Here is a 20544-nt window from a genome sequence, read left to right as displayed (position 1 = left end):
ACTTATTGTTCCTATTAATGTATTAAATCTGGAAATGGCCATTATGTGGCCCTGTAAAGAACATATAAACTTAAAAGAACTTATGACCTGTAGCACTGCTTACAATTTTGCTCATTTAAGAAATAAGGGTATTACGAGGGACAATTTCATTTAGATTATGTGTTTCATATGCATTTTTCTTTTATAATTATAAGGTAAAATTAATCGTTTTTGGAATTACAATTACGACTCTCCTGAGTTGATATTTTAAACCCTGTTTTATGTTTCAATAACTTTGATGCAATTTCAGGCCATTAGAGCCAGCAAGGCCTTTTCTGCTGGCCTAAACATATTTAGAAGAGTAAATCTTTCCCCCGTAAATTATATAAAGTTGTTCTCCATAGTCTCACCATGTCATATGATATCCATTTGGTTGCTCTGCTTCCAGTGTTGTATTTTATGGTACAGTTTTTATCCAGTCATATTTCATCTCACTTGCGTTGTCAGGTTGTCTATGAAATGTACCTTCGGCCTTCAGAATCAACACTTCTGGCCTCGGTCCATTGTGAGTGAACGAACCTCAGTCAGTTGTGACAGCCGATCAGATCTGGAGTGTATGATGCGAAGGCCAGCTTGATCACATGTTCGCGTCCTGTGATTGCATGAGCGCCTACGAGAACCTTAAAGACTTAAACCCGGAGATCCGTTAGCTACCACGATGAACCCACATTGGCTGACGGAGGATTAGATGCCAAATCTGCAATTTATATCATAAATAACATGGTGCATTGGTGCAGCAGCTATGCCAGCAGGGATACAGAGTTTTGCTGTTGTATGTCCGGCCACAGTTTTGTTCTAAAAAAGTACTTAGTACACTAGAATCAGTGGTCCTTAACTTTTGAAAAAAAAAAACAACAAAAAACTTTCAGTAATCTGGATTTGTAAAAAGCAGGTTGAATATGAGGAGTGTTTCACATTTTGAAAAACATTTATCTCAAAATAAACAAAAATGAAATATCAGTTGACACTGTTGTCTGCTGACACCAATTCATCTTTATGTTTTTTTTCCGCCTCTACGTCATGAACACATCACATACACATAACTTTGAAGAATACAAACCAACAACTTTTTGAAATGGCAATCACATTTGCTGTCTCATATGACAACACATACTCTCGCCTGAATAATTAATTCCAAGGTCACTGGCCTTTTTGGCACCTTGCTGCTCAGTAAACCTGTGATTGATGCTCTCCCTCTAGATTCATTGAACATTACTGTGATTGTTGTGTCGACACGGTGTTGCGTAACCGACGACACAGACAAACCTTCAAGGCAGAGAGAGCCAGCGGTAAAATAGATTACATTCACTGTAAAAGCACTCTGAAGACACACTATTGACTTTTGTGTCAATGGTCTATATGTGTTCAATAGTTCCCAGCTGTTTTTGATCGATCACCCATTAAGAGGCAAACCAGCCATTTATGCAGCTGAATCCTATTCCAGTGCAGTGCTCCGAGCCGAGAATACGTGTCCTGTAAATGAGGAGAGCCAACTGGAATGAAGACTTTTCACTGTGACAATTTGCAGACATGAAGTGAAACATGATGAGCAGAACTATTCTCTCCCCCACTGATCTTGAGACAGCAGCAGCCAAGTATGGCTACTAATGAGGAACTTTGTCAATCTTGCTTCCGAGGCAATGAGATGAGGAAGTGAGGGTTGATGAGGTGAAAATACCTTTTCAGCTTCAAAGGGATTATCTGGCTCCGATGACCCTGCGCCAAGGCTCGTATTGAACTGGCCCAGTTGTGCAGGTGAAGCTGTGTGTTTGCCAGTAGTGGTGGCAAGGGGCCAGTATTTACAGTAGCAGGTGTTGGCGCCACAGAAAAAAGGAAACAGTTTAGCCAATCAGAAGTGATTCCACTTGTCGAGGAAATTTAATGCTCCTGCAAGAGTTCGACTGTGGCTCAGAGGCTGGCTGGTTTTTATTTGAGATATTGATCACAGTCTGATTTATAGTCTGGTGCAAAATTGTGGAGGGTGGCTTAAAAAAAAAAAAAAGAAGAGCAAAAAAAAAAGAAACAAAAGGATTTGAACATTTGTTTTTTGTTTTTTTTGCAAGGCCCAGTGTGTAAGGTTTTGCAGCACTTAAGAAAGCAGAAAGCAAACAGTGCTCATCTGGATCTCTCTTTGCTGATGCTGATCTTGAACTCACACCTTTCTTATACCAGCAGTGATGTCAAGGTAAACTCTGGAAACCCTCAGTGGATCTGCATTATCCACTGTCAATATGTGGCAATGGTCATGGCTGTCTCCTGACTAGAGGTCCCTTTAATGTTTGATGTTGGCAAATGTAAAAAACACATGTATTACGTTTTTTTTTTTTCTAGTTTTTGACGTCCCTTGCAATTTGAACAAGTGTCACATTTTACACTGTTTCAATGAATTCAGGAATACAAATTTTAATTTGATTTAGAATATATTCAAGTGAAAATATTGTGAACGTATTAATTCTCCATTTTAATACATTGGAAATGGTTTAAGAGCATAAAGGCAGGTAATACTGTGATTTAATCTTATTTAAGATGGCTGGAATTCACCTGCAGATAATCACAAATTGTTTTCTGCTTGCAGATTATCCTTGTTCCCCTCAGTTGGGTCTTGTTTACTCACATATTTAATCCTTAAAATAAACCATAATCTATTTTATGTTATGTTTATTCTCCTGCAAGATGATGATCAAACCGAGCTGCCATTGTGTTTGCATAATGTCGGAGTGAGAGGGTGTTGGATTGTCATTCGAAAATAATAGTGGTGCTGCTGCTGATAGTTCGGCCTCTGTATCTTCCGCAGATAAGTTAGTGACTCATTATAAATCGCTGCATGTTGACTCAGACAGTGTATAATTAGCTTGGCAGCAATGTGGGCTGTCACATTTGATATCATTATTTGGATGTATTCTGTGGCCAGCATTCATACATGCTGCAAATTCACCTGTCTGAGAATGGGAAGGAGTTTATTTGTTGCCCCTCTCTAAAATTGCTGTACTCTGCAAAATTCACTGACCAATATTTTCGAACAATAATGTGTTTCTGGGTTTCAGGAAACTTTCTATAAGTTTTAAAAAACGAAACAAAAACAAAAAAACGAAACATACAGTGTTCTACTTTTCAAAGAAAAAAAAATGCTTCAGCGTACTTCACATTGACTCTTTGTGATGTCAGAAAGGGCACTGATACCTTTTTTTCAGTGACAATGCTCCCAAGCCAGGTGTTGATTTCTACTGTATAATTTCCACAACAACCTAGAGAAAAAGATGGTTAAATGCGTTGTTTTCTCCAGTTGTGTTTTTGGAGTTATTACTGTTTATTATCAGATTCCGTTTATTCCGTTCTCCCTGGATGTCAGGTGCAACCACCTGGGCCATTTGGTATGTCGCAGCCGTCACATCCGTGCCCCCGAGTCTCCCTTGTCCGTGCGTGAAGTTGCCTTCTTCCGCCAGAGCGGGGCGTGTCTCAGTGGGCAAACCTCTTTGGTGCGGCGCCGCTGCCACCGCTGCTGATGCCTCTGTGACTGCGATTGGAGTGGATGCAGGTGGTGCGGCAAAGTGCGCGCAAAGAGCCAGGGTCGCCCACGAGGGAAGGGACTTCAAAATAAAAGCCACGCGTCCGCCAGCCGGCGCCTGGATTTTCCTTTGAAAGGAAAGTCGGAAGCGGCGAATCGGTCCCCTGTGCGCATCCATGGCAGGGATGCAGGTAGAGCGGCTCTGCCAGGACCGTTCACATCTGTCTTGAAGAAGCAAGGGGGGGAGGAAAAAAAAAAAAAAATCTGCGTCCTCGGTCTGTTCAGCGCTCTGGATCATAAAAAGAATCAGAAGTGCAAACTGCATTCGGGCTATACCCAGGAATATTTACTGATCTCGTCAAGTCTGGAGAATAATATCGGAGGAATTTCCGCACAACACAAGTAAGGACTTTTTCTATTATCTTCCTCTGTGGGGTTTTTACCTACTGGCTGTAATGACTTGATCTGCTCACCGTTAGCTCTAAATGAGGACTCGTGTTACTGGAGAAGATATATATAAATATAAATATTTAGTTTTTCCTTTTCTTTTTAAATATAGGTCGTTGCAGGACGCGTAAGGATTCAGTATTTGGATCAAATTTTTGAGGCGAGTGATGTGAGCTGAGATGTTTTTTTTTTATATACGGCTTTGGGAGAAGACACTTTGAATCCAGCGTCTGCATGTGCGTGTTTGAACGCCTGTTTCTCTCCGTGTGTGAGCGGGGTTGTGTATGTGTGTAACGGACAAGAATGTTTTGAAGGCACGCTTGACGAGCGGCACCCAAGTGCGGAAATTCGGCGAGTGAAAGTCAGTTTCCGTGGCGCCGAAAAGCTGCCGGCGTGTTTACGCAACGCGCAGGCGACTTCTGGCGGGGTTCCTTTCACAGGTTGCGCCATGCACTCGCACGGTATCCTAAACTGCTCGGAATGCAAACGTCCTAAATCACATGCGATAGAATTCGCCTCGGCACAGCGCACTACTCGAACACTTTGACTCGTTCTTCCCGTTTTGCACTGGGCTTGTATTTATTTTATTCATTCATTTTTAATGGATTGGAATCATAGGCTACCCACGCGGTAATCGCCCTGTAATCTGGCACCTTGCAATGAGTTGAATACAATTTAAATCTTCGTTTACACATCAATTTATCCTTGAGGTGACAAAAAATAAAAAATAAATAAATAAAAATCCCCGTGTCACACACAATAAAGCCAAGTCTTACTTTATTAAAGATCATAAAAATTAGAAAACAAACAAAAAAACCAGCTGCGTTACAAATTGGCTGAAGGGCACAGTGGCTGTGCGATGCTGCCCCGTGGCGTTCATGCCACGTCGTCTGACGTGCCTACTCCAAGTGTATGTGGCCAGCACGATGCCCGCGCGCACACGCGTTTCTTGAGGGGGTTCCTGATCACACCGCCTCTCCAAACGTCCACTTGGGTGCGTCTCTCCGGGATCAAGCGCCGACCCAAGGAGCGAACGAATGCAATAAATAACAAACCGACGCGGCCGTGATCGTGAGACGCGAGGTGGTGATGGAGAGGGAGGGAGGGAAGGAGGTTGGGATTACTTAGGGCGGGCAAAGCGTGCCCGCTCACCAGTGCTGCGGAGAGAGGGCATATAGGCGATGGCAAGGACGCAGCCACTTATACCATGTGGAGTGATCACTGTGATTGAGGGTTTTCTTTTCCTTCTCTTCCAACCATTTGTGCCCTTTTTGAATGGCACTCAAATATCCTCGAGAACTATTAGACTGATAAATAACTTAAAGTGGCCGGAAATAATATATATATAAAAAAGTGATTTTATAGAATAAGTTGTCTTGTCAGGAAGTGGTAGCTCTCGTTGTGTCAGCTGTCGTCTTCTTGTGAAATGGGAGGCAGGAAAATGGAATTTGGTTCCATATATGCATGTCAGATCTGGCTCATAAGGCCACATTGATCTATGAGGACAAAGCGTATACTGTAGGATTGCATCGTACGACTGGATATAATATGTTGGGTAAATATTGTTTCATTAGATTGTTTCATCGGTTGACCGAAGATTTTTTTTTGTTGTGCCGTTATTGTTCACACCTCCGTTTTGCCATGTGGCGTCTGCAATATCTTGTGCCATACGTCATAAGCTTTTTCGTATATGGTAACAGGATAAACATACAGTTAATCATGCAGTCTGTGCTAACGGGTTACTTCCAGCCGGAGGAAGCACAAATGTAAACTTCAAAGAAAAGGTTTTCCAGAGCACCATAAAATCTGTTAAATATTCCCCATGCATGGTTTATGAACAACTCCATCTACTCCTGGATTCCGGGAGAGTGAAGTGTTCCCGTAAAAGGATAAACCTCGATGCATTCGATCAGTGTGTGTACATATCGGTGGCGTTGGTGCTGTATCTTTCGGAGTCGTCCACATCGGCTACGAGACGGTCAAACCTGGGCGCCTGACTGATGCTCGACTTCTTCTGCAATAAACTTACTCCTGTGCAATCAAGTCGGTGTCAGCGGAGATCCCCTCATCATCTCCACATCGTTGCTGTGTGACAAACCGCTACAGCAGCACCTGCTCATTTGCAGTCAAATATTACTCAGGTCGAAACTGCGGCACCTTGTCGAATGACTCTGTTCTTGACAGTCATTTTTGAAAATACCTAAATAGTTCCTCCCCTTTGTGATAAAAGACAAAAAGCAGACAGTGCTGGCATAAAATGGAGCCCCATGCATGATTCTACTTTTTGTTCTCGGAGCTTTCAGTGCACTTCATGAAGGGTGCTTAACGCTGCCTTTGTGGGTTGAGATGACTTATAATAATTGCAAATTCCCCCGCAATTTGAATAATTTCTCCAGACCTTTTCACTCTTTGTAATGCGGTGAGTGCAAAAAAGTGGATTTGAGGTCCCGCGCTTCTTTGTTGTTTGTCGCATACACCTCTGACACAAGGCCTCTGATGACTTTGCCTGCATACAAATCCCCAGCCTTTCAACTCAAATGTCATCAGCCTTGGCCAACACAATACGAGTGCCATTTGGAAAATCTAGAAAGAGAGAGGGAGAGAGAGAAAAAAAAAATCACCTTTTTTCAATTTCACAAATGACTTATTGACTTCAATGCCCTCTATGTATGTCTGTGTGTGTGTTTTCTGGGGGGGTTGATTTGTTGTGAGTTAATCTCAGAATGAAGTCGTGGAAGTGAGCTGCGTCTTGTGCGACTTTCGGGAAACTCTGTCTCTCACTGGGTGCGTTTTCTCAGCGCGCTGCCCTCGAAGCTGCTCTGAAATCCAGGGTGTCACCTAGAAATCTGTTCTCAACTCAGTGTTTTGAGCAGCTGTCACCCACCCCCGCCCCCACCTCCACCCCGACTGACAGCCAAGGCTCTGTCTGCTGTCTCACCTCTATCAAAACAGGCGCATTAACGCCATCCCCTCGCTGCCCTTCCAGGCCCCTTCACTTTACCACCGCAGAGATCCAGAGCAAATTGGAGGAGGGGAGAATCAAAATGGGTAATCTTCCTGTAATCCCTCGCACGACGGCGAAAAGAGCAATCTGCCTCATTAACTCACTCTTCTGCCGATCTGCCGCCTGGCCCTCATCCATCTTCCCATCCACCCGTCCACCAATGCGCCCGCAGAGAGCAAGAGACGGGGAGGTTAAGGGAGAGGGGGGGGGGGCTTACGGGAGCCGTAAAGAAGGCAGACGCTAACTTGCAAGAAAAAAAGAAGCGAAGGGGGATGAAATGAGAGATTTGGTCTTTCTCCTCCTCACCGCCTCCATCTTAGCTGCAGGGAACGTGATGAGGGAAGACATGCCCTGCCTGCTCTCACCCTCCCGCCCCCTTTATCGCTTCTCCCTTTTGATTAAGCAGTGGCAGAGTAGATGTGGAAGAGCCTATGATGGAGCCATGGATTGTAGGACCTCTCATTGTCTCCGAGATATTGTGGGCACGGATTTGCAAGAGAAAGAGAAGGGAAGGTGCGGCAGAGGAGGAAAACAAGAGGGAGTAGAGGAGGGAGCAGGGCCCTTACGATTCGATCAAGTTACGCCCTTCCCTCCTGTGTGGCCATGCTGACTGGAAATCTGGAAATCCACATCTAGGTTGAAAGAAATATCTGCAGTCTGTCTGGCAAGAATCAAGCGCACTCAAACGCATGCATCTGTTTTGCAGACGGAGAAGCATAAGAAGTTGTTTGCGATAGCGCTAGATGAGTTGAAACCTTTATTTTTTTTTTTCGTAAGATTTGGTTAAGTGTCGGAAAACACCGACTTGTGTCACACAGATTTCCTCAAAGATCAGGTCTTGATTTTGTAAGTAGATCTGAATCTGGGATGAAACATTTCCCTCTCTTCCTCTTCTTCTTCTCCTTTAAAGTTGATAGTAATCCCAGATCCCCTCTTTTCTTACATATCACAGCCACCACGAAAAAAAAGCAGGCACTGTGGATGAATTAATAAAGATGTTCTTTGTAGCCTCCAGTGAGAGTCTTACTTGAAATATTTGTATTACCGCGTTGCTCGCCTTTCCAAAGAGGCTCGGGTAAAATCCGGGCTGAGGTTTCCAAAAGGAATTGTCAAGAAGTGACAGAGAAATGGGGGGAAAAAAGAAGACACGTCAAGATGTTTTGTCATGTCTGCAGCTCATCTCCTCTAAAGCTGTGCCTCAAATGTCATCCACCCCTAAGGTGTCGAGCCAAACCAGACCCCTGAGAACTTTTGGCTTTGACAGATTTTTCGGGTCGCCTTATGTTTCAGGTGTGGGACATATTCTTTTTAGCACCAGTGAGCTCTTTAACCTAAATTACTCGAGTGCCAAGGCAGCTGTTCCTCAGGTTTAAAAATATCCCTGACTCCGCATTCGGGAGGGCACGTTGTGGACAAAATCAGCTGATGCCTCCTCCCTGTTGCTAATGTGTCATGTTCTCCAGTATCCTGAAGAGAGTCGTTTAGTAAACACACGGCGGGGGCCGGTTGGACCAGACTGTTCTCGGCCCCATTTGTCTTACGTCACACATGAGCAAAAGACTGCCACCGTCTTTATCTGAACTGCGCCCCTTCTTTTGCAGGGTATGCTATGTGGTTAGCTGTGTGAAAGCATCCTATTTCAAAGTGGAGCAGGTTGCGTAACGGGGATATGGGACATAAAAAACCCCACATAAGAGTTTTATGCTCATAATTGAAGAGTGGGTGTTAGTAACTAATCCGTATGCTGTGGGATATCAGTCATCCGCACTATTTCTAGTTTCCCATAATCAGGCAATTTGTTTGCGTAACACTTGGATATCCTACAGCACAATAGCATTGCGTCCTATCACAAACGCTGGACATTACTGCCCATCGCACATCTGCTGTTCAGAAACAGTCCTACACACCTAATTAGAGATGACTGAAATAATCAGAAGGTTTTCTCTTTCTCTCTGATGGGCTATTTACTTAATGAATCAGATAATCAACTAAGCATATTCTGAGAGTGTCTTCCAGTCGCATACAGATTTGGAAGAAAAGTTCAGCGCAATCAGTCACAGATATTGAATGTGTTACGCTCCCACACAGGTATTTGCGTATGAGTCACACTTAATCGGACATTTAGCCTCCCCAGACACGCTCTCAACAATCCGAGCATCGCTGTTTATGTTTTTCTCCTTTGAAGCCGTCCTCCCGAACTGCTTGTCGACTCCCGGTGGAGAACCTTGAAAACCTGTAAATGTTGCTTGCAGTCAAGCACCCTTAAGAGAACTGCATTGCTACATCACAGTTTATCCATCTCTTGGAAAACCCATCAGGCCCCTGCGCCCTCCGTTACAGATAAACATTTATTTTCAAAGAATCTCTCCTGCAGCCAGATCAACACAAGGCATTCAAAGTACTGCAGCTAAAGAGGCGACAAAATTCCACCTGCTGCTAAGTTCTGAAATGTGGCTTCGCTCAATGCCGGAGTGCATCAGTTCTTTGCGCCCCATTCACTGGCCAAAATTGTATCTGGACTTTCATAAAGGATGCCCAAGTATTTGGGGACATTCCAGAGTTGATGGGGGTCATGATGTTGAGATACTGTCCACTGACGCCGCCTCGGCCTCACTCAACCTCATCACAAAACCACTTTCCTCACCGGCCGATGGGGAGCGACGGCTATTCTGCCCGCTACAATGGCCACTTCACAGCAGAGAGGGAAAGGCTTTTGCTGCGGCATAATGGGTCCTCGCAGAGAGGTGGCGCTACTGTGGGCCCACATTCGGTTTGTGCAGTCAGCGTACCTTCGCGACGCCCTCTCTTGTCACCGATATGGCGATGTGTTTGCCGACAGGCACGAGGCAGAGTGTGGGAATGGCCGCCATTTATTCCTCAGAAGCCTCATGTCGAGCGCTCTCAGCAGCCAAGGACGCAGGTTGAGCCGGCAGGGTCAAACAATTACCCAGCGCTATTCTCTCTGCCGTAATGAGCCAGAGACAGCAAAGTGCAATTGAGCAATGACAGCTGACACCATTTTGGGATTCAAAGGAGAAACACAGAAATGAAATGGGCACTAAAATTCCATCACATTTGGCATTAATGGGCTTTTGGAGTTTCTGCGCATCTTTGCCATCTTTGTTTTCTCTTGTGATTATAATTCAGATGAAAGCAACTTATAGTGATTATTTTCTATCAGCACCACATGTTGGACTTCAAAGTTGAGTTTAAATAGCTTTTCCCAATGCTGACGCATAGCTTCCTGCCATCCAAGAGTTTGTCAGGGACAAATGAGGGCCGTGACCAATCTGCGTTGATCTGCCACTCAAGCTGTCCCCATGCTGCTTTGCCAGGAAAAGTGAAGACATGAACGCTCAATGTGTCAAAAATGCAAAAGGAGAAAAAGATAGGGAGGGAAAATGGGGGGAGTCCCTGATCACCCATCCCTCTCCACATCTCAAGTCCTGTCGTATCAGTCAACCCATCCATCCTTTTAGCTTTAGCCAGACTCGCTGACTAACTGCTCCGCTGCTGTGCAAGCTTTTCTTTAAGTCTTTTGGAAAAACTCCATCTGCCTGTTTTTTGGCTATTCAGTGAGCTATATGCACACTCAAGCTCTTCTCATCCTCTCCATTCTAATGTTCAGCATTTCCATGTGTCTCTACCCTGTCAGTGGACTCATAGAAAATGTTCTATTGTTATGGTCATTCAAAATCTTTGCCTAAAAATCAGACTTTTATGATGTCAAGGACAGCGGTATTTTTTTTGGTGTGAATTAACTAACTGACTAACAGCCTTTTGCTGATTTATTTGTGTGATGAAAGTCCTCCACTTGAGTCTGGAAAAGAAAAATCGCAAAGTGGGAACTTTAAAATACAACTAAATCATTTTAAGTGTTTTTACTATTTACTCGCCGCGCAAGATGCCTTCCACCTACCATACATCACATTACAATTACTACTCTGGCTGAATAATTTCAGATAGTTCCATTGAAAAGTTTTAAGCATATCAAACTCGTGTACATCACTGTAAAAACAATGAAGACTTTTGTCAGCTCCAACTGAAGACGTATTATAGTAGATCTGCCGAGATAGAACAAGCAGAAAATAGCTATTTTGGTTCATATATTGGCCTTAAAGAAAGGAAAAGAATGTTGTCAGACAGATTGGATGAATCACCATCGGTTGCAGCCATAAACATCACAGCACTGACGTCACAGAGGCAAGCCTGCAAAGTGCAATTTATTTGTGAGGAATTAATTGTGATATAAGATAAGCATGCTTACTTTAAATTTTGTATCATTCACAGTCGGCTCCAGGGAACAAATGAAAGAGATATGTAATTGTTTTGGGAGGGGAGCCCACCTCTCCCATCAGTGTTGCTAATCGTTGGGGTTTAGCGCTTTAAGGGCATCCGAGCCTTCCCCTGCCTGTCTCTCCTTATGTTCTCAGTGTCCCTCTGTCAGTTCCAAAATAGAGCTGCCCAGGTTTCGCCAGAGCACTGAGCCACTCTCTTCCAGGTGGGTGTGACACACCACTTGGCCTGAGCGCTCTGGGACTGGCATATAAGGCCACTCGTGCCCTCCAGTGAGCCCCCTGGAACAACACTGCGATTTGACATGGCCCCCCGGTGTAGGCCAAGCTGTAGAATGTGTGTGAGACAGGAAGTGTGTGTGTGTGTGTGTGTGTGTGTGTGTGTGTTATCATGGGGTATTAGTGGCAGAGAAGTGCGTGTCTGTTTTGACAGAGTGAAAGGCTGGGAATGTAGCCTGGATTTCCTACCATTGTTGTGTCCTGTCACTCGCTGACCCTTTTTCGCTTTTGAGAAGTGGAGGAAACAGAAGATTTTTCTCTGAACACGTTGCCAAGTTATTTTTGCATGGTGCTGCAAAGTTGAATACTCAGCACTCTACAGAGTTTTGCCTTTCTGAAAAACCAACAAACAAAGAAAAACAACTTTCAAAGCTCCAAACATGTCATCTCAGTCGAAGTACAACAACAGAAACACACATTTTCATGTGACCTCTGCAGTGCAAAATGTACCAAAAATACAATTTGGGCGGTGATGTCTAACAAACAAGTAAGAAAAAAAAAAAAAAAGATCGATATCAACACAGTGAATAGCTTCTAGGCTGAGAGCGACACAGTAAAGCACTTGCATGGAAGATATGAAAGAGAGGGCAGTGAGGAAAAGGATCGGGAGATCACAGAAGCTCAGTGGGTCTCTGAGGTCCCCCAAAACACAGATATTTTGTTGAAAAGTCGGCCTTCACCAAAGCCCTGTCAAACTTCTTGAGGGCATTATCGACTGAACGGCTTTCTTCCAGCTAAGCCAATCTTCCCAAGGAATGCTGTGATCTGAAAAGGGGGGCACTTTGCTCCAGTTAGTCACCATTCACTGATTAACCCACCTCTCGCATCAGTCTTGAATCCATATGACTTAGTCACACCTGTGTGGCCTGGCAGCGAGCCAATGGGGGAGAGGCGCTGAATGTTGTTCTTCTGTGGCATCAACATCTCCATCTCGTTCCCAGTGTATCCTGTCTGAGTCCTCAGCCAAGGTAGAGCACAGAAAACGCTGCACCCTCACAAGTCAAAGATCTTTCTCCTCAACATTTTCCATGTTGCCATGAACGATTACCTCAGCACTCGGAATTCATCCATTATAAATGGTATTACACATCCTTGATCTCTTGTTAATGATGTCTGAATACATTGAATAAGAATGGCAGAACGGACAGTCCTGTTGGGATGTCTCATTCCATCAGTGCTCGAGGTACATTAATATTAACGTGCATAGCTGCTGATTTCCACCAAGAGCCAGCCTGTATTCATCCCTTTCACTTTCGTAGCCTCTATACTTACTACTGAAGTTAGAGTAAAGAAAAGGTTCAGAAATTAGCTAACAGATAAAATTGAAGGGTATAATTACAGTCTCACAACACATTACACAATCTGTAAAATTGTGATTGATTAAAGTGTTTGCATTATTAGCCTTTTTCGGTTGAGATGAACAGAGTAATCGAACAGCAACATGAAGTGTAACTCAGACTTGTTAAGAAAGAAAAAAATGTAAAAATATGTAGCAGTTATTCTAGAATTTTAAATTACATTGAAGGAAATGTTTTCAACAGGCACTTAGTTTGGCTACATTTTAAAGTCAAATCTCACCCTCATCCACATTATTTCTGCTCCCAAATATCATTTTGTTGAAACCCTCTTTATCCACCATGCAGAGTTGAGATGCCGAGTGGCTCTGAGGATTTCGCTGACCTTGATATCATGGAGTGATGGTAGCGCACTATGCGGTGCATCGCCACCTCCAGCCTGTCCAGCTCAGAGCAGAGGAGCTGAACCAGAAACAATGAGTGCAAAATGCACTGTGGGATAGGCTGCAAGGACTCCATGACCATCAAGGAAGGACATGGCTTGTGCTCACGGTCCATTGACAAACTTCAACACTGAGCCTTTCAATGACTGGCTCCCAGCACTGTCACTATATTTTACACTGCTGTCAATTCTACAAAATCTAAATAACGCCACCTGCCTGCATTGTTTCACACCTTTCCCCTTGCCCCTTAGTAGCACTAGGTGGGTTTGAAATGGAAGTGTGATACGCAGTGTTGTATCACAAATTAGATAATAAATCAACAAATTAGTGTTGTTTCCTCACACTAGTTTTTTAACACAATGTCCAACAACAAACAGGTGGATGCAAGCTCGCTTTATTTAGGGTTATTATTTTAAATCAATTTGGCATCAAAACCTCCCTCCAGGCTAGATTAGTTAATTGTAAACTGTTACACTGTTCAATAATTATCAGAATGACCACTGTGTTCTCATCATTTGGTGCTGTTAAGTCTTTCATTATGTGATCATTTGTTAACTTAGACTTAGTCTTAGTGTTGGGAACTATGCACATGTTTAATTTGCCCAGACTGGTTGTCACCTTTATTTAAAATTCTTCGCTATTAATTATATTTTCCTGCCCATACTTTTTAAGTGTATTTCATATGAATTTGTGGAAATGCTTTTCTCAGATATCTCCTCAAATCTGATTTAATTCTTCCTGAAATCCAATTCATTAAGCAGTAATAATGTACAGTTTAAATAACATTGAACACATTTTTTCAACCTTACATTTCCAAAACATTAAGAACTAAATATTGTGCAAAACTTTGTTAGGTAGGATTCACACATTGGTGTTGTTCTTACAGCCCATCCAAACAGAGTTGCGTGCCAGTCCTCTTCATTGACTCTGTCTCCTCTAGTTCCTGGACGGTGGTCCTGTTTGTAAACAGAGAAATCCAGTCAGTCTCATTCATGGCAGGTGCAACACTCAGTTGCATATTATAAAGGATATAAGTAAGCAGCCTGGCAGTGGCTCGCCTCATGAATGTGAAGGTAAGCAGTGCTGAAAGGAGAGCCGCCTCAGTGATTCATTACCTTGGACAGTTCCTCCCCTCAGCCCACGCAGCCTCCACTCTCCTGTCTGCTCCTCCAAACTGGTCCAGTGTGTCTAACGGGGTTTCAGGACCTTGGATAGCTCCAAATACCCAAACAGCTGCTTGCTCGCTCACTGACATTTTCCTGCTGCAACACGTACACCTTTCAGCACCACAGACAGTGCCCTGCAGCACAGTCACTTATCTTTTATATTTTTTTATATATATAATTGACTCAAGGCCTTGTCCAGACACACGTTGGTTTTTAAAGTTGGGGTCCATTTGGCCTTTCACTCACATGCACTTGTATAGATAGGTATTCAGAAAATATGTTTGTTTTTTTGATAGCAACATTATTTTGGTTTGCAATGTGTGTTTGTGTGACTTTATCTCCTTAGCAACATCAGATCAATGGCAAACATAACCAAAATAAGAATTAAGATTGATCTTTGGAGAGTTATGATCGTTCCTCAGTCCATTGTTAAGCTCAACATAGAAAAAGTATGTATATTTTTGGTTTTTATTTTTCACTTTCCTCTTTGATTATTTGTATAATGGTAAAGGAAATTTAATTGTGTAAAGGTTGTACAGAGTCTCTCACCCTCTTCTCTTCTTTGTCATTGGCAGGTACTGCTGATCAGGTTATGTGACCATCCACCTGCTCATATTGAATATTTAATAGTGAATTGAGCTCTCTGACAAACATTTTATCCTTGTCCTGATGAAGGCCACTTTGGCTGAAACGTGTAGGCATGTTTTTCACGGATTAAACATGTACCAATAAAGGCATTTTGCAAGCAGAACCAAAATAGAGCTTGGGCAAACCCTCTAACAGGTCTACTTGAGTTCGAAAGTAGACCTGTTTTATTGTATTTTATTGACTTTACATGGAAGTGTTAAGAAGTCCCTATAACTCCATTGTCAGTTTGAGCAATTTCTGATAACATCCTTTTACCACATTTTGTCACAGCTTTTTGTAGAAAAAAAAAGACATCCATTTGGACAAGGCCTAGGTGTGTGTCCTTGCATGTGTGTGTTAAGAGAGAGGTGCACACACTTGAATCACACTCTAATCTCTTTCCTACCTCAACCTTTATGTCTTTTTCCCTCTTCGAACTGTGAGCTCGCTTTGGCCTTGTCATTATTTATCTTCCTGACAGTGCTTTTACTTTTACTCGCTGCTGTTACAGGAATTAATAGCAGGTCTCGGGAAGTAAACGGCCACAAAACGACCCACTATTTCTAAAAACCAATACGAGGTGGGCCAAAGACTGTGTATATGAGTGTGTATAAGCGGGAGGCAGGGAGCGTGTGTTTTGCGCTGCTGGTTGCTCGGCCTGCTATTTTTTTTTAATTAATTATTGACCTGCGTGAAGCTAGAGGGAAGGTCTTGCGGTTCTTGGGGGCACACTACTATTATTACGTCTGATTTACTGGCCTCCGACTGCATGATTTTGACTTCACTTTTCTTTTCTCTTTTTTTTGCCCTTCCTTCGACCACTTCCTCACCTTAGTCTTGGCTCCAATGTTTGTTTGTTTATCCAGTCTATGGGAGAGAATCGCTGACTGGTGCCTTTTGATGTCCGGGCCACTGTTTGTTTTGTGTCAGGTCACGCTGCATGTGTTGCAATGAGGCCATTGAGAGTTAAGTCCAAGCCTCTTAGTGCACTTAAGGTGGGCACGAAATGTCTACGTAAGCGCTTTTGGAGTGCGTACATTTTGTCTGATGGCATGTGCAATATTTCTCGGCGAGGGAAATGCTGAAGTGATTTATGAGGGATCATGAGATGGATGTTGTGCTTAGTGTTCACTGTGTGCCTGTGTGTATAGGTTTGGAAAAAAGGTATTTGAGTTGTGCCTGGATACGCTACACACCAGCAGGTCTTAAATAAGTGAATGAATATATGAATAAATGAAATCACAGTCTTCATTATGGATTACATATCTGTTTCAAGAATGTTCTGTTTGCAGTGGAGATGTGGAGTATTTTCAATTTTGCATTATCATGGCAAGTCATCTGGGCACGCAGTCTTCTTTCACTGCTGTAAAGCAGAGTGAGAAAAAAAATACAGTTAGTAGTAGAGCGTTAATGTGGTGGACACTTGGACAAGGAGGCAAACTTAGACACAACAGTGGATGGTCAAGTGAGAAACAACAATAAAAATGTGTACAAACACTGCTGGGGGAAAATAAGGAAAAGAACATTAAAAAAAAACATAAATAAGATATTTTATATTCTGGCACTCAAAGTCTAGTCATCTTTAATAGATCTAGTGGATCTACTAAATTTTGAAATGTTTCACTTTTCTTACCACAGTTTGCCAAGAACTTGCAACTGAGGTACAGTTGCAGCATGTTAGAATTGGTTCGTAGGAAGCATACAAATTCAAATGCATACTGGCATTATGGAAGTGAATACATTTTGTGCATGCCTGTTCCCTGCTGATGTCCCCTGCCACCACCTGTGACCTGGAGAAGGGTGCACTCACGGTGCTGATGTGGCAGCTGATGCCTTTCCCACCCACACAGATGGCCCTGATAGGCCATGGCACAGCACAGGGACAGCTGCTGGGTGTCACACTACAAGAAAAAGGGAGAGGGGAGAGGAGAACAGAACATTTATGGCACGTTTTTGTTTTTTTTTATGCTTCTGCACTCAAAAATACCTGTCTGCTGTTTGTCTGTTTTTATTTTTCCCTCTATCCCTGCTCACTACATCATTGTGAACCTACCTAAAGTACAAACGACAACCCGCAGCCAGTCAAGAGCAAACACAGTTTCACTGCAATGAAGTTCAGCTTGCTTGTTGGATGGAACTGGAGAGGCGAAAAAAAAAGGTGAAGGGGAAATAGATGACAACATGGAGAGGGGATTGAAGGAAAGTCGTGAGGTGATTTTGAGAGGAGAAGAAGGAGAGATGATTTAAAACAACAAAAGAAATGGGAGGGGAGAGAGAGAAAATGTTGCCTCTTAACACAGTGAGAGTCAAGACAAAAGAGTTAGACAGCGAGGAAATGAGGTATGGTGAGAGCGCAGGGAGCAACCTGTGGTTCGACTTTGGCTCACCTTGGCTGTCAGTCAGGTGCAAGGAAGGGTTATGCGTTTCCCTCGGTGCACTCCCTGCTGCTTTAATGAATTTACTAAGGCCTTGGGAGCAGCTAATGCACTAGTTTATGGAGAAAGAAAAAAAATCACTAAAAAAAAAAACAAACAGACAAAAAAGAAAAACAGAAACATGGATGCAAAATTTGCCTTGAGCAATCATTTTTCCCCAGGAAACCAAATGGTCTTGGTCGCCTGGGGAACTTATGCAATTTTTCTGTGCTTTTTTTTTTTGGAGGACTGAATCTAAATCGTGCCATTTTGGTGCTGTTTACCTTGAGACTCACATTTTCTGTGAGTTGCATTGACAAATCTGTTTAATATTTTTTTTCTCGCCATTTTCCTCTTTTCAGTCACAAATTCCCAAGGAAGTGGCCGGGAAGCTCCCGTGGTAAAACTAATACCCGCATGAGTCCCACATGTGTGCCGAGGCTTCCCTTCACACTCAGTCTAGCTGCTTTCTCAGTCGGCCCATTGCAGTCAAACCATCCCATCCCTCTTTCATATGCTCCACTGACTGCGCTGTGTCAAATAGGCTGCCTGTGAACTCGGGGGAAAATATCCGCTGAGAGATGGCATGGTGTGTTGCTGGGTGTGAGGGCAGTCGGTCTGTCGCGGGGAGGGATGTGAAGGAACGAGTGAGCGGAATGCAGTATCATCTATTCCTATTAGAGGAGGAGAATGGAGAGGGGAAGGCGGGGGTGTCACAAGAGAGTAATGGGAAAGAGGCAGTAGGTCAGAATGCCAAGAGGGCATGGGATATGCCTGTAGATGCAACATTAGCAAGAACATATCAGTCAAAGTCAGGTTCAGGCCAAAGATGCCATGTGGGAAATGGAAGCGGAGACAGAGGAAATCGGACTAAATCTTGAGTTAAAGACCTTTACCTTTTGTGCACTGTTAAATGCTAAACGTGTTTCTGCCAACTGCACTGTATCACTCTCCAGAGCCTTCAGGCCTTTTTTTTTTTTTTTCCATGCCCCTGACTTCTGAGAAGGAAAAGAAAAGCAGGGAGCAGAAGGGCTGGATTTGTTTGAGCCATTTTAGGCTGCATGTCTGCCTGCAACTGAACAGCAGCTGTATTTGTTGCTGCTTAGCTTAGCACAAGACGACAGAGTGAAGGGTAGGCGATGCCCAATTTCAGTTTTCTTGTCAGCACAGTAAAAAAAAAAAAAAGTTGTCAACTAGACAAAATTGAGTTTGACGGCCAACAAATTTGCAGAAATATTGACATAAATCTCCAAGTCTAAAGTGGTTTCCAAGTCATGCGATACGACCGCTTTGGTCTCTAAAACAGTTTGGAATGATGCATAACAATGTAAAATCTCCAGACTGTGACAACAGGACAAAGAGATGTCAAAGTAAGTGGTTTCTCATGTATCCACTGTGGTCAGTTTCCTGCCATCTGCAGATAGTCACACCACTTTAATGTGCTGGTTGGAGCTGTAAAAGGCCAGAGCGGTTTGTGCTGTGGTGCAGCCAAATCAATCAGTCTTTGTGTTTCAAAAGCGCTTTCGGGCTAATGAAAGGAAAGTTGTTGTTTTTTTTTCTTAACATCATAATTCATTTGGTAAAATATTATATATTTTGTCATTTCCCCCCATAAGCGTATCATAGGCAAATTTATGACTGCACTTAATTAAACAAAACAAAGAACTATTAAAAAAAAAAAAAAAAAATCATCCCCAGTAGCATTTGGTTTCTCAGCTTTAATGCTATGTATTACATGCTTTTAGTGGCAAAATTAATAGAATTTATTTTGCTTTTGACATTTGTTAATATTACAACATCTCATGTGTAGGGAAAGTGTTTTGGATTTTGATTTAATTTCAATGTCTTCTCAAGAAAGTACTGCTCCAACTTCTGGTTTATTTAAAAAAAAAAAAAAAAAGACTAATTTGAAGCCCTGAATTCAACTTAATTCAATATGGAAGCAGATAGTTACCATAATCCAAATTAAAATGCAATAGCAGAAATGCTTTTTCATTTTAAGAACGAAGCTGCATTATTTGACTCATAATTAAAATCATCAATAAATATTCCTATATGTATTTTCATTTTCTTATTCGTGTCGCACCTTTTATGACACAATCAAAAAGAAAACTGAGGGCATTGCTTTTTAATTTTCGTGGTCCTGCCATGCACAAGAGTTACCACAACTCGAAAACGAAATCGCAATCTCAAAGTAGTCAGCAGCTCTCCACCTCCGCTGTGGGTATGGCGGTATGACGCCAAGTGTCATTTGTCTCCTGTTATGTGTAAATTCTAATGTTTGTGATTTTGTACACTGTGAGTTCTAACAGGAGCAGGCCAGTTTTAGCACTGGAAACAATGTGCACTGAAATTTAAGGAAACATTTTTAAAGGTTTTGGAAGAAAAAGGAAGTCACAGAGAAATATTCAATAGTCTTATTCTTGTCTTAGGTTCAATCAAATCAAATAGGTCTCATATTATCACAAGTATTATTCTCGTCTTAGGAGTGTTGTTACTGTGATTAACAGCTCTGTGACTGGGGGGGGGGGTGTCTTTAAACATGCAAGGTTGTCACGCATCAGTCCCTGAATGTGCCAGCGTCTTCAAATGTGAGGTAGACATTTCAATGACTATTCCAGAATCAGTACGACTTCGAGCGAGGGAGTATTAATGGATCAAAGCCTGCGGGCAGGAAACGTCATCTTTTCCCGTTTACTGCAAAGTGACACAGTCAAGGCGCAGTAATCCTTGCTTCCGCTAGATCTGCCCTGATGGTGCAGGCAGTGATGTCATGACTATAGCTGAGCGGCATCCTAAAACACTTAACTTGCCCATCCGAGCTGATTTAAAGATCAGTCGCGTCTACGTCTGCGTGTGCGTGCTTTCTTTCATCTCTTGTTCTGCTCCAGGTTCCGGCTGCTGCTGCTGCTGCTGCTGCTGCGTGCGTGCGTGCGTGCGTGCACGCTCCCGCCGTGCTGATGCAGCTGCGTTCCGCGTGGCCTCTGCCGTTCCCCTCCGACTTCAGGTGTGTCTTCTAGTATTGGTTCA

General features: G+C 43.0%; 1 long non-coding RNA gene across 1 annotated transcript in view; it reads left to right on the top strand.

Annotated features, from left to right (window-relative positions):
• Nucleotides 1–3754: 3754 nt before the first annotated feature.
• LOC142894229 (uncharacterized) overlaps nt 3755–20544 on the top strand; it is a 53997-nt gene continuing 37207 nt past the window's right edge. Inside the window, exon 1 of the long non-coding RNA XR_012927794.1 lies at nt 3755–3946. This is a non-coding gene — a long non-coding RNA (uncharacterized LOC142894229). The remainder of the gene's footprint in view (nt 3947–20544) is intronic.

Source organism: Nelusetta ayraudi, unplaced genomic scaffold (assembly GCF_046127955.1).
Source record: "Nelusetta ayraudi isolate G7.1 ecotype Tasmania unplaced genomic scaffold, CSIRO-AGI_Nayr_v1 ptg000042l, whole genome shotgun sequence".
Lineage (NCBI taxonomy): Eukaryota > Metazoa > Chordata > Actinopteri > Tetraodontiformes > Monacanthidae > Nelusetta > Nelusetta ayraudi.
This window is presented reverse-complemented; position numbering and strand designations above follow the sequence as displayed.